We start from the raw sequence: 13,501 nt of genomic DNA on the forward strand, positions 1-13,501 counted from the left end.
GGGCATCAGGATAGTGTCTCAAAACGTCAGAGTCTTCAAGAGTAAAAATAGACGAGCTGCTATTCTAGAGTTCCTGGCACAGGAAAGTGCTTCTATTTTTTGTTTGCAGGAATGTGGTTTGTGTGAGTCAATTGGAAGTGATGAATGGGTGCATGGAAGTATGGTATGGTCAGGCAGTGTGTTAAATAAAAATGATGGGGTGGGAGTTTTGTTTAAAGGGAGGGAAGTATCTTTAGTTAGTTATACTGTTATAGAACAAGGTAGATGCATTTTAGTTATCTTTGAGTACAAAAATGTACAGTTATGTTTAATTAATATATATGCTCCAACAAATAAAGTAGAAAGAAATGTTTTATTTGAAAAAATTAAGTTTTTCATTCCAGGGAGAATGCCTGTAATTTTAGTTGGTGATCTAAATTGTGATCTCACTAAGTGTAATGTTGACATATCAGGGAAAACATTTTTGGATTTAGTTAGTGATTTTAATTTATCAGATATGCAAAAGTTATGTAAAATAGACCCGAATTTAAATACCTATCATGCTGATAGGGGGAGAATTCATAGTAGGTTGGATTATTGCTTTGTTTCGCAAAATGTTATTTCTTTAAGTTATAAACAGCATGGGGTTTTGTTTTCAGACCATGAGTGTGTAATATGTGAGGTGGATGTGGATGCAAAGGGTGTGTATGGGCGGGGTTTATGGAAATTAAATGTGAGTCTGTTGGAAAGTGAGGATGTGAGGCGGGAATATGCAAATCGGTATGCATGTTGGGTAAGGAAGAAAAGTGATTTTACTGATATCTGTAGGTGGTGGGATTGGGTTAAAATGAAGACAAGATCGTTTTTCAAAAATGTTGGGTATAAATTTGCTGCGATTAAGAGGGAAAAGTATGTGAGGTTGAATGCTCAGTTGAGTTTATTATATAAGTTAAGGGATGAAGGTTCTGATGTGAGTGAGGATATATTAGTTATCAAAAGAGAGGTTAATGAATTTATGTTTGAGAGAGGTAAGAGTGTTATTTTTAGAGCAAAATTGGAGAGAATGGAATATGATGAGAAATGTACACGGTTTTTTTTCAAAAAAGTGTTTGGTAAAAAACAAAGTATGAATGTGTTGATTGGGGAGGATGGTAGTGAGGTGAGTGGTGATGATGTGAGTGAGGAAGTGGCAAAGTTCTATGAAGAGTTGTATGCAGAAAAATGGAGGGATGATACTTTGGAGAGTGAGGTGTTGAATGGGATGGATAAAAATTTGAGTGATGTTGAGAAAGAATGTGTTATGAAGGATGTGACTATGGATGAAGTATGGAAGGTAATAAATAGTATGGCTGTGAATAAGACACCAGGGGAAGATGGACTCCCTATAGAGTTCTATAGGTTAATGTGGGATGTGATTGGAAAAGATGTGATAGAATTGTGTAAATATATGTGGGTGAATGAAGAAATTACTGAAAGTATGCGTGCGGGTGTGATTGTGTTGATTCCGAAAAAGGGAGAGTTAAAGGAATTGAAAAATTGGCGCCCAATAACGTTACTCAATTGTGATTATAAGATTTACGCAAAAGTGATAGCCAATAGGATGCGTGATGTGATTGAGAGTGTGGTTGGGGATGAGCAATGTTGTGCGGTACCTGGGAGAAGAATACATGAGAATGTGTGTATGTTAAGAGATTGTTTGTGGGATTGTATGGAAAGGAAGAAGGATGTGCATTTGGTAAGTTTGGATTTTGAAAAAGCGTATGATAGGTTGTCTCATAAGTTTTTGTATAAGGTGTTGCTGAAAATGGGCTTTCCAGCTGAGTTTGTATGTAGAATTAGGAGTTTATATGGTGGGATATATAGTCGTGTGTTACTGAATGGGTGTGTGGGTAGGAGAGTGATTGTGTCTTCTGGTGTGCGTCAAGGATGTCCGTTGTCACCGGTTGCTTTCATTTGTGCGATTGAGCCATTATTGTGTTTGTTAAGGAAAGATAAGGTTGTGCGTGGTGTTCAGATTCCAGGGAGTGGGGGGAGAGAGTGGAAGGTAAGTGGCTATATGGATGATGTGTGCGTTCTATGCGATTCTGAATGTGCTATAAAACGTGTGAAACTGTTAGTGTCCTTTTTTTGTGGCGCGTCTGCTTTTCGTGTTAACTGGAGTAAGAGTGAATGTAAAAGTTTTGGGAGCAGTAAGGTGAGGGGGGATATAGGGGTGAACATTGTGGATGGACCAATTAAGGTGTTGGGGGTGAAATTTACAGAAAAATTAGATGGGAAAGAATGTTGGGATGATGTAAAGAAGAAAGTGGAAAGTAAATTATGTTTTTGGAGGATGAGAAGTTTATCTTTTACTGGGAAGATTTTGATCATTAAGAGTGTTGTTTTGCCAATATACTTGTATATTGCTTTTGTGTTTCCACCTAATTATATGTGTTTGAGGAGCTTAAATAGGATTTTGTTTGTTTTCTTGTGGGGATCAAAAATGGAGCGAGCAAGGAGGGAGGTGGTAATTAAATCTGTGAGGAATGGTGGATTGGGTTTTCCTAACTTAGAAGTATTCTTTGGGGTAAATATGTGTATTTTTCTTCTAAGAGTAGTTAGGGCAGACTTAAAATATTCTGTTATGTGTAAATATTTGTTTGGGACTTACCTGATTCGGATGAAGTGGTGTGCGAGAGATTTACGTAGTCCAGTTGCGTTTGTTGTGCCTGTATGGTATGTGTGGATGTATAAGTTTCTTGTGAAATATAAGTTGCATGGTGTGGATGTTAGGATGTTGCGCAATAAGAGTTTGGTGTACAGGATGATTGAGTGTGCGGAGACTGAGTGCGGTATAAATATGGTGAGAGGAAGAGATGTGGGGAAAGTATGGAAGAAAGTAAGAATGGATGGTTTGACAAATAAGCAGAGTGAATTGGTGTGGCAAAGTTTGCATGGAGTGTTACCAGTAAGAGAATTCCAGAGGAATCGTGGGCTAATCAGGAGTGATATGTGTCCAAGGTCTGATTGTAATGGAAGGGAGAGTGTTATTCATTTGTTCTGGAATTGTAAGTATGCAAGAGAAGTGATAAAGAGAATGGGACCGTTATGTAAGGAGTTGACTGGGGTGAGTTTGTTGTCTTTTGAAATGTTTATGTTTGGGTTGTGTGCGTGTAATGGAGAAAAAGAGAGAGTGTTGTGGTTGTTGCTTGCATGTATAAAAGAAGTATTATGGGATGTAAGGAATGTATATGTGTTTAAAAGGAAAGAACTGGCTGTTAGAGACAGTGTGAGAATGGCATTGGGAAAGCTGTATGTTTGTTTTTTGTGGGATAAAAAGAGAAAAGGGGAAATGGATGCAGAGGGGGTGTGGAAAGTTAAAAAATGGATTGATATTGTTGATTGTTCATCATGATTTCTTTTTTCTGTAATGTTTTATGCAATGATGTTGCTGTTTTTGTTGTTGACCTTTGGAAAAATATATTTAGAATGTTTTCTGGATGATGATGGGACAGTTTTTTCGTGAAATTGTCATAGAACGGATATGGTTGTGGTTGATCGTATTCATTCCCATCTGAGGGAAAGCAAAAAAAAAAAAAAAAAAAAAAAAAAAATCTGTTCTTATCAGTTTAATATCTGATACGTCCCCTATCTGGGGACCATATATTAAATGGATTTTTAGAACAGGGAGATGGAAATAGAGCTTGCTCTGTCCACTCCACGCATTGACCTGGTATTGCAGTATTTCCAGGACCGGTGCACCCTTCCCTTATGTGTTGACTAAAATCAGATTCCAAAAGTGCTATTTGTGTTTGCTATTGTTTTTGTCTTTCTGATGGGATCTCCCCTTTTAATCCCATTATTTCAACACCTGTTGGACAATGCATTTGTACAGTCATGTGTGATAATGAGCTCATTTATTAAATGCAATTAATTAATACATTGCCACCTCTTGTTGTGTGTGTGTGTGTGTGTGTGTGTGTCTTCTGTGTTTCTGTGTTTCCGGCATTTCACATTGGAACAGCTCATTCACCTTCCTTGTCTTCTCTCCGCCCTCCCTCCTAGGTAAGTTAAAGAGCTGCACCTGAGCCAGCCACTGATTGATGCAGCACCACAGTCAAATAGTGGAGTGGAGTGGAGTAGGGGAACAGCAAACAGCCATTAAAGCAGCCAGCCGCCTACCCGCCACAATGGACCTACCTGTGTACACTAGATGGATGTGATGGAATGTACTGTCGTCCCTACATTTCAAGAAGAAGTAAGAATTGCAGTTGCAACAAACCCTTGCTTGCCTACAAAGAGAGCAGCAATTTGGATTTGTTACTTTGTTACCTGGAAGAATAACAAACTGTGCAAGGATGGAGGTTGTAGGAGCAAGGAGAAGTTGTCTGTAAAGTTGGTGGATGCTTATTTTCCATTTTGCAGTCCCTTGTCTCCCTCTTGTGGCCTCCTGGAGGCAAATAAATGTGCAAAAAAAAGACAGCCTGGCGGCCGGCTGTTGCAGTGTTGCCCTCTCAGGCAACACTGAGTGACTGACTGAGCCTCACCGTCTTATATAAAGTTCAGACGGAACTTTGCACGTGTCATAGTGGAGCCCTCAGGATTCCAGAGCCAGCTTTCTGACATCATAATGGGGCCTCAGAGATAGATAAAAGCCTGGGCCCAGGCAGTGTTGGTCAGTGCTGCTCAGCAGGCAGCACTGGACTGGATTAAAGCTAATACAAGTTGTGAAGGAACAAGGGGTGGCTGTGGGCATGCACTTACTGCTGCTGCTGCTGCCAGTATTTGCACGGCAGGAGGGCATTTGGGCGTTGCCAAGAAGGCGTTTTTATGTAGATTCCTCCTCTTTCAGCACTGCATTGTGGTGCAAGCAAAAGAAGCAAATCCTGTGTAGCTTCCTCTCCGGCCTTTATTCACCTCCCGCTTAGTAGCTGTAAATGTGTGTGAGCCTGCAGGGCCCCATGGAATTGCCTAGAAGTAGGCTGAATCGCTGCAAGGGGTGAACAGCAGTATTAGGCAGGCTCGGTCAACGCCAGGCCCATTCGGGTTATCGCTTCTCGGCCTTTTGGCTAAGACCAAGTGTATTTATACAGGAGGTTTTTAGTCAGAAGGTGCTCAGGTACCCTCTCTCTCGGCCTCGGGGGATCGTCCAGGTTCGCCTGGACTTCACCCCCGTGCTGCTATTTGGGAGAGAGGCTTAGTCCTGAGCAACGAGTTGCGATCCCCCCCCCCAGCCCTTTGGTAAGTCTCAGGACCCCATAGGGCGCAGCAATTGCTGTGCGGTTCGGCCTGGCCACGGAAATGGCAGGCGAGCCTGATGCGGTGCCGGTGTATGCCCGGCTAAGGAACTCTGCCCGATTTATCGTGGCAGAGGGTGGAGGCGGTCCACGTGGCGTAAAGTTCTTGGTCCACAAGATCCTGGAAGAACTACTGGCGGTCCACAAGAATGAGATTCTGGCTATCCAGGACTACCCGAAACGAGGCATTTTCGACGTCACCTTTATGGGAGAAGGAATCCTCCGTGATGCCATGGACCGAGCTGAGAGGAGAAAAGGTGAACTCGTGGTAGCGGGAGTCCAGGTAGTAGAACATGCCTTCGAAATTACGAAACTCGTGGTGATTAAAATGTACTCCCCATATGTGAAGGATATGGAAGTGGCAGCATTCTTAGCTGCCTACTTCAAGAATGTCAAACTGTTGGGGAGAGTTATGAACGAGTGTGGAGTGTGGACCGTCAAGTGGAAGTTTTTAGTAACATTGATAAAGGACCCCTCCACCCAGGAAACGAGATTACCACCGGCTCGTTTTAAAATTGGAAATGTGAATGGCGACCTCTATTTTTCAGGGATGCCAAACTTCTGCAGGGCCTGCGGTACTTATGGACATACCAGTTTTAACTGCGATGTCACCTGTAGAAACTGTGGAAGCAAAGAGCACAATATGAGAGAGTGCTCACAAGAGAAAAAATGTAATTTTTGCCAAAAAACTGGTCATTTGTACTATTCTTGTCCCCATAGGTACCGAGGCGAAGAAAATGAGCAACCCGAGGCGCCCCCACGTGCTCCACCAGCGGACCAGTCCCACCCCCGGGGAGAGGAGCATGCCGGGGCCGCGAAGGAGCAGCGAGGCACCTGGGCTTCAGTGGTGCGGAGTAATGGAGCCAAAGCAGGTGCCTCGCAGCCAGCAACCTCTGAGGAAAGGAAGGAGCCCAGCGCCAATGACAAAAGGCAAGCTAAGCGGAAGGCGGAAAAGGAGCAGGCCACCAATGATACTGTGGCATCCCAGAGGGCTGGTTGTCCAGTGGGTGCCGGGCCTGCTCCTGTACCTGGGTCTCAGGAGTCTGACTCCGAGCAGGAGAACTGGGTAGCGGTGGGTCCCCGAAAAAAGGGAAAACAGGAGCGTGCTGGTAGGAGGGAATCAGGGGAGGAGCAGATGGACACATACGTGAAGAAAAGTGAGGCTCCTCCTAGGACCACCTCCTCGCCTGACCTGGTGAGGAGGGTGGGCACTGTTCCCTCCCAGATACCGGACACCCCGCCGTGTGCGCAACCTCCCCCTCTAAGACGGCGTCAACAGAGCCTGGGGGGAGAGGCGGGGCCCTTGGGGGACCCACCCGAAATGGACCTACGTGGTCACCCAGTGGAGACCCAGGTGACGCTAAGCGAGAGTGGGCTCCCCTTGTACGAGATAAGAGTTGCTGGCACGGCTCTCAGTGAAGGTAGTTCCTCTCCCTTTTCGTCCCTCTTTGCAGGCGATTCGGACGAGGGTGGGGATATGAGCGCAAACGAGAGTTCTGGTAATGCTGGTGGAGGAAATGTCTGATTTTAAGTTCCACGAATATTTATTATTTTAAAATCAAGACGTTATTTTAATCTCCACAATGTCAGAAGTAAAGGGAATCTCCCTCAACGTGAGGGGCGCCAAGTCCAAAGTTAGAAGGGTTGCTCTCTTAAGCTTTTTAGCTGGCCTGGCAGCCTCTGTTTTTTTCCTGCAGGAGTGCGGCATTCCCCATATGATGAAGTACCATAAATACCAAGAGGATTGGAAGTATGGTCCATCAGTCTGGTCTGGATCTAACGAGTCCAGATCAGCAGGGGTCGCCATTCTTTTTAAGGGAAACGTTTTAATCGATTTTATCCAAGAGATTCTTCCAGGACGTATTTTATTGGTTAAGGCTTTTATTGACGGTGTGAAATGGCAGTTCTTAAATTTTTATGGCTCACCTGACAAAAATGAAAGAGAAGAAATGTTAGCGATTTTACCTCTTTTTATTAACACGACTGAGCCTTTTATCCTCGCAGGTGATTTTAATTGTATCCTGAGAGGGGAACGCCGGCTTACCAGTGCTACAAGCAGGAACTATGATAAGACCTCTGGACTGCTCAAAGATATGGTGGGTGATTTTAAATTAAAAGACGTTTATAAAGAGTGTAACAGGAGCAGTCCAGAGGAAGCCGGCGTTACCTGGAGCAACGCCACCTGTAGCTCCAGGATAGATTTTATATTTTGTAATGAGAATCTACTGCCTTTTAAATGTGAAGTTTTAACCAATGTTTTTTCTGATCACAAGCTTTTATCATTTTATGTAAAGCGTGATTTTAATAACATTATTAGTAAAAAGTCCTGGAAGTTAAATGTTTCCCTTTTAGATGATCCACAGGTTTTTACAGATTTTATTGAATTTTACAAAGAGAGTAGGCGGGTGAGAGACACGCGGGCTCCCATCACCACATGGTGGGAGAAAATGAAAAGGAAAATAAAAGAATTTTTTATTAAAAAAAGCGTGGCGAAAGCCAGAGAGAAGCAAGCTTTTTTTAAAATTCTCAACACCCGCCTACAGACCCTGTACAAGATGAGAGCGCACGAGATAGAGGTAAAAGACGACATCGCCAACTTAAAAAAAGAGATAGCTCAGTGCCTGGAGCAGAAAGGTAAAGAAATTATATTTCGTTCTAAAGTACAGCACGTGGAAGAGAACGAGACCTGCTCCAGGTACTTTTTTAAGAAAATGAACAATAAAAAAGCTATTCTTAAAAATATTGATGGGGTGTCGGATATACAGGGTCTTTTAAGTAAAGTTCATGAGTTTTATACTGACCTTTTTAATGTGAAAACTGTGGATCGTGATTTTATGCGTGACTCGCTGAAGGAGATTACCACTGTTTTAGACCCTGTCTCCCAGAATTTTTTATTGCAGGAACTGTCGGAGCAGGAGATTTTAGAGACAGTGAAGAGTTTTAAAGCAGGTAAAGTTCCTGGCCCGGACGGTATACCCAGCGAGTTTTATGTCAAATTTTACGACATTTTAAAAGATGATCTCTTAAACCTTTTTACCGAAGTCTTTCATTCCAAGATGCTGCCTAAGTCCTGGCGGAAGGGTGAGGTCTCCTTGCTATACAAGAAAGGTGACATCGCAGTTTTAGAGAATTGGAGACCAATAACCCTTCTGAATAGTGACTACAAAATAATGGCAAAACTATGCGCAAACCGTTTAAAAGCCATAGTACCCCACATCATACACTCTAACCAGGTATGTGGGGTGCCAGGCCGCAGCATCTGGGATAATATTAATTTAATAAAAGATGCGATTGAAGACACAAAATCTAGAAACGGAAAATTAGCCATTTTATCCATAGATTTTCAAAAAGCTTTCGACCGAGTATCGCACTTTTATCTTTTTAAGGTTTTAGAGCGGATGGGTATACCTGAAGGTTTTTTACTATCTATTAAAGCCTTTTATAAAGATTGCACAAGCAAAATTTTAGTAAATGGTTTTAAGACACAGGACGTTCTTTTAAACTCTGGGGTGAAGCAGGGGTGTCCCTTGTCCCCACTGCTTTTCATATGTGCACTAGAGCCTCTGCTATGCGCAATACGCCGTGATAAACAAATACGTGGAGTCCCCCTGCCGGGGGGAGGCGGCATAGAGGCTAAAGCAGTGGGGTACATGGATGATGTGGCGATACTTTGTAGGGACACCCTGTCGCTTCAGAAAGCCCTAAAACAAATTGAGTTTTATTGCTGTGCTTCTGGTTTTAGAATAAATTTCAGCAAAAGTAATATTTTAAGAATAGGAAGCATGGTTTTTAGAGACGTACCCGTTCCTGTGTCAGATACTATTAAAGTTTTAGGTATCTCCTTCAGTGAGCACGACAATGGTTTTATAAGTTGGGACATGGTGGCGCAGAAGGTAAACAATAAAATTTGTATGTGGAATATGAGGAAACTCACCATGGAGGGAAAAATTTTAATCATAAAAATGGTCATTTTACCCCTTCTTTTATATACAAGCATGGTGTTCCCTCCCCCAACAGTTTTATTACGAAAAATAACAAAAGCATGTTTTACCTTCTTTTGGAGTTCCAGGATGGAGAAATTGAAACGAGAAACGGTAATAAAGTCCAAACCAAAGGGTGGCAAAGATTTTCCTGATTTTAATAGGTTTCTTTTAATTAAGTTCTTTAGTTTCTGTTTTAATTCCCTTTTTAAAGAGCACTATTGGTCTTACTTTTTACGTTTTAATACTGGGTTTTTTATGCGGAGGTTTGGTTGGTTTAACATAATTTTATCCTCACCATACGCTTTTAAATTACCAGCTAACTACGTAATTTTAGAAAAAATAGTGGCTCTCTTCAATTTAAAAGGGAAGACCGTGAATGAACTCAAGAATAGCAAAAAACTAATAAAAGACCTGAGAGAGAGCGAGACGGTCAGCAATGTAGAGAATTTTAATACACAACGATGTGCTTTTATTTTCAAAATGATTAATGTGTTTTATCTTTTTAATACACAGATGGACCTGGCCTGGAGCTGCGTTCATCAATGTCTTCCATGCCGGGCATTCCAGTACAGAAGAGGATTCGCGAGGTCTGCCGTCTGCCCGAGGGAAGGCTGCCAGGCCGAGGAGACGATAAGACATATTTTTTGGACATGTGACTTTGCAAAAGAATTTTGGAAAAAAATATTCCCTCTTTTGGTGAAGATGGCAGACCTAAAGGACTTAAACTATGAGGATATTTTATATGGACTTTTTGGATGCCCAACCGCGAATCAGAAAATAATTGCATGGAAGACGATGAATTGCGCCAAAGAAGCTCTATGGAAGGCCAGGAACATCCTCCTTTTTAAGCACGACGTTTTATCGGTTGATGATGTTTTAGGTCTTTGTTTTAGTGAGATGTATATTTATTTTTTATTAGACAAAAAAAGGAATGCCACCCTTCTAAATAAATGGTTTGTGACTGACTGGAACTCCAAATAAATAAAGATTTGCCCCATGTCCCCCTACATAAATTTTAAGGAAATTTGATTTTACTATTGTTACAATGTAAAAAAAATTTTTATCTATCTATGTAACCAAAAAGTATTTTATTGTAAAATTGAATTTTTTTATCAATAAATCATTGACACCCCTGCAAAGGGGTAGCCAACTGAAAAAAAAAAAATCTGTTCTTATCAGTTTAATATCTGATACGTCCCCTATCTGGGGACCATATATTAAATGGATTTTTAGAACAGGGAGATGGAAATAGAGCTTGCTCTGTCCACTCCACGCATTGACCTGGTATTGCAGTATTTCCAGGACCGGTGCACCCTTCCCTTATGTGTTGACTAAAATCAGATTCCAAAAGTGCTATTTGTGTTTGCTATTGTTTTTGTCTTTCTGATGGGATCTCCCCTTTTAATCCCATTATTTCAACACCTGTTGGACAATGCATTTGTACAGTCATGTGTGATAATGAGCTCATTTATTAAATGCAATTAATTAATACATTGCCACCTCTTGTTGTGTGTGTGTGTGTGTGTGTGTGTCTTCTGTGTTTCTGTGTTTCCGGCATTTCACATTGGAACAGCTCATTCACCTTCCTTGTCTTCTCTCCGCCCTCCCTCCTAGGTAAGTTAAAGAGCTGCACCTGAGCCAGCCACTGATTGATGCAGCACCACAGTCAAATAGTGGAGTGGAGTGGAGTAGGGGAACAGCAAACAGCCATTAAAGCAGCCAGCCGCCTACCCGCCACAATGGACCTACCTGTGTACACTAGATGGATGTGATGGAATGTACTGTCGTCCCTACATTTCAAGAAGAAGTAAGAATTGCAGTTGCAACAAACCCTTGCTTGCCTACAAAGAGAGCAGCAATTTGGATTTGTTACTTTGTTACCTGGAAGAATAACAAACTGTGCAAGGATGGAGGTTGTAGGAGCAAGGAGAAGTTGTCTGTAAAGTTGGTGGATGCTTATTTTCCATTTTGCAGTCCCTTGTCTCCCTCTTGTGGCCTCCTGGAGGCAAATAAATGTGCAAAAAAAAGACAGCCTGGCGGCCGGCTGTTGCAGTGTTGCCCTCTCAGGCAACACTGAGTGACTGACTGAGCCTCACCGTCTTATATAAAGTTCAGACGGAACTTTGCACGTGTCATAGTGGAGCCCTCAGGATTCCAGAGCCAGCTTTCTGACATCATAATGGGGCCTCAGAGATAGATAAAAGCCTGGGCCCAGGCAGTGTTGGTCAGTGCTGCTCAGCAGGCAGCACTGGACTGGATTAAAGCTAATACAAGTTGTGAAGGAACAAGGGGTGGCTGTGGGCATGCACTTACTGCTGCTGCTGCTGCCAGTATTTGCACGGCAGGAGGGCATTTGGGCGTTGCCAAGAAGGCGTTTTTATGTAGATTCCTCCTCTTTCAGCACTGCATTGTGGTGCAAGCAAAAGAAGCAAATCCTGTGTAGCTTCCTCTCCGGCCTTTATTCACCTCCCGCTTAGTAGCTGTAAATGTGTGTGAGCCTGCAGGGCCCCATGGAATTGCCTAGAAGTAGGCTGAATCGCTGCAAGGGGTGAACAGCAGTATTAGGCAGGCTCGGTCAACGCCAGGCCCATTCGGGTTATCGCTTCTCGGCCTTTTGGCTAAGATCAAGTGTAGTGCTTTAGGGTATTGCCTTGTTTCTTGGTCAGGAGGTGCCCTGGTACCCTTTTCCTTGGCCTGGGGGGATCGTCTCTTTCACAAGAGACTTCACCCCTCTGCTGCTATTGGGGAGGAGGATTAGTCCAGGGCAACGAGGAGCGATCACCCACCTGACACCTCGGTGTTGAAGGTCTATCCTGAAAACCATCAGAATGGAGGCCATACCGGAATATATGAGGACCAGGAATGCTGTTCGTTTTACGGTGACGGAACTGGAAAGGACCAAGAAAGACCTGCGTTTCCTGAGCGAAGATTTGTTGCTGGGACTGTTTCGGCTGAGCAAGGAGGACATACTGGCGGTAATGGACTACCCACAGAGAGGTGTCTATGACGTCACGTTCATCAATGAAGAAACGTATTTGAAGTTTTCGGTAAACTTGTTGAAGTCACGTGAAGATCCAAAGTTGGAAGGTGTGGTGTTGGTACCACACTTTTCTGTGTGGCAGCGTCTTGTGACCGTCAAGATGTACTCGCCATATGTTGAAGAGGAGGATATTAGTATATTCCTAGGGAAGTATTGCGAGAAAGTTGTGGAGAAAGGCAAAGTTCTGAATGAATTTGGCTTCTGGACCGGAAAATGGAGATTTTTTTGTTCAATGAAACTGGACAGAACTTCAGGAAAAATGGTAACCCCACCAGCTCGCTTTAAAATTGGAAACACGACTGGAGATTTGTTCTTTTCTGGAATGGACATTTTTTGCAGGAACTGTAAGAAATATGGGCACAATACAGCAGAATGTCAAAAGATTGTGTGTACAAAATGTTTGCATGAAGGCCACGACTATCAAGACTGCAAAGAGGAAAAGATTTGTAACATGTGTGGAGAGGGTGGGCATGTCTTCAGGATATGTCCAAAGAGACATAGAAGAGGAGTGCAACAAGAGAGTGGAGCAAGCAGGGAGAAAAGTAAACCGAATATTGAAGAGGTTTCTTCAGTAACGGAAAAAGTGGAGAATAGTGGAGGAGGAGGTATTAAAGATACTGATGTGGGCAAAGGTAAAATTGCTGAAAAAAGGAAAATTGGGAAAGCTAAAATATCTAAAGAAGAAAGTGAAGAAAGAGAGGATATAATAAGAGAGTCGATTAATTTACGGAAGAAGGCGGATGTAGAGGTTTTGCGTGGAATAATAGAGACGCATTTGACAAAACAATTTTTCCGTTTTATGGAAACATATAAAATACCACCTTGGTTGGTGGAAGAGGTCAAGAATGAATGGGATGGTAAACCCCTGAAGCAGGAACTATTGGAGATGCTTGCTGTTTGCGCGGTTAGAAAAGGCTTGGTGACATGATTTAAATGTTTCTGATGTCAGGACTTTGATGTTTTTTGTTCTTATCTGTTGTTCATGTTTTGCAAAATTCTTCTGATATAATAAAAAAGTAAAAAAAAATCTGTTCTTATCAGTTTAATATCTGATACGTCCCCTATCTGGGGACCATATATTAAATGGATTTTTAGAACAGGGAGATGGAAATAGAGCTTGCTCTGTCCACTCCACGCATTGACCTGGTATTGCAGTATTTCCAGGACCGGTGCACCCTTCCCTTATGTGTTGACTAAAATCAGATTCCAAAAGTGCTATTTGT

General features: G+C 42.5%; 2 non-coding genes and 2 pseudogenes across 2 annotated transcripts; all 4 read left to right on the forward strand.

Moving 5' to 3' along the window:
* Positions 1 to 3,515: 3,515 nt before the first annotated feature.
* On the forward strand, positions 3,516 to 3,725 carry LOC142685972 (U2 spliceosomal RNA; annotated as a pseudogene).
* A 6,641-nt stretch (positions 3,726 to 10,366) lies between these two features.
* LOC142685977 (U2 spliceosomal RNA) lies at positions 10,367 to 10,556 on the forward strand. Its single transcript, XR_012855385.1, has one exon. It is a non-coding gene; the product is annotated as a U2 spliceosomal RNA (small nuclear RNA).
* A 1,280-nt stretch (positions 10,557 to 11,836) lies between these two features.
* LOC142685989 (U2 spliceosomal RNA) lies at positions 11,837 to 11,978 on the forward strand (annotated as a pseudogene).
* A 1,294-nt stretch (positions 11,979 to 13,272) lies between these two features.
* Positions 13,273 to 13,458, forward strand: LOC142685954 (U2 spliceosomal RNA). Its single transcript, XR_012855369.1, has one exon. It is a non-coding gene; the product is annotated as a U2 spliceosomal RNA (small nuclear RNA).
* The last annotated feature ends 43 nt before the right edge of the window (positions 13,459 to 13,501 follow it).

The sequence above is a fragment of the Rhinoderma darwinii genome, assembly GCF_050947455.1.
Source record: "Rhinoderma darwinii isolate aRhiDar2 chromosome 5 unlocalized genomic scaffold, aRhiDar2.hap1 SUPER_5_unloc_16, whole genome shotgun sequence".
Classification (NCBI taxonomy): domain Eukaryota; kingdom Metazoa; phylum Chordata; class Amphibia; order Anura; family Rhinodermatidae; genus Rhinoderma; species Rhinoderma darwinii.